We start from the raw sequence: 874 nt of genomic DNA on the forward strand, positions 1-874 counted from the left end.
TGCTAAGAAAATGCCCCTCTGAAATGTTTTCAGAGTGGGTGCAATTAGACATCTTCTACTATGGGCTTACAGAAAAGGCTCAGATTTCTCTAGACCATTCAGCTGGTGGATCTATACATATGAGAAAAACAATTGAAGAAGCTCAAGAGCTTATTGATACAGTTGTCAGAAATCAGCATCTGTACCTAAGCAGTGAATCTTCCATGAAAGAAGAAGCTAAAACAGTAACTGCTGAACTCAGTCCTGTAGATCAGGCTAATGAATTCAATCAGCAATTAGACTTTCTAATTCAACAGCTAGCCGAATTCAAGGAAATACTACAGGAAACAAGAATGGCTAACAGGAATATGGAAGTACAGTTAAGGCAAACAGAAAAGCAACTGTCAAAACAAATAGCAGAAGAATACCAAGCAGTTCAATTAAGAAGTGGGAAAACATTAAATACCTCACTTCAAAACAGCAGGAAGCCAAGAAATGAATAGATGGCTACTCAAAATCCCTCTGAGGACAATCAGAGCCCAGAGAGGAATAATGCTGGCGCTAAACGCCCAGACCATGCTCATTCCTGGCGTTCAACGCCAGAAACAAGCATGAATTCGGCGTTGAACGCCAGGATTGTATGAAAAGGGCATTTTACACGCCTCATTGGTGCAGGGATGTAAATCCTTGACACCTCAGGATCTGTGGACCCCACAGGATCCCTACCTACCTCCACTTACCTTCTCTCTTCTTCACACAACCCAATAACACTCTTCCCCAAAAACCCTTCACCAATCACCTCAAATCTCTCTTCCCCATCACCTCTTCACCACTCACATCCATTCACTCTTCCCCATAAACCCCACCTACCTTCAAAATTCAAAATCTCTTTCCC

This window comes from Arachis duranensis, chromosome 3 (genome assembly GCF_000817695.3).
Source record: "Arachis duranensis cultivar V14167 chromosome 3, aradu.V14167.gnm2.J7QH, whole genome shotgun sequence".
In the NCBI taxonomy this organism is placed as follows: Eukaryota; Viridiplantae; Streptophyta; class Magnoliopsida; order Fabales; family Fabaceae; genus Arachis; species Arachis duranensis.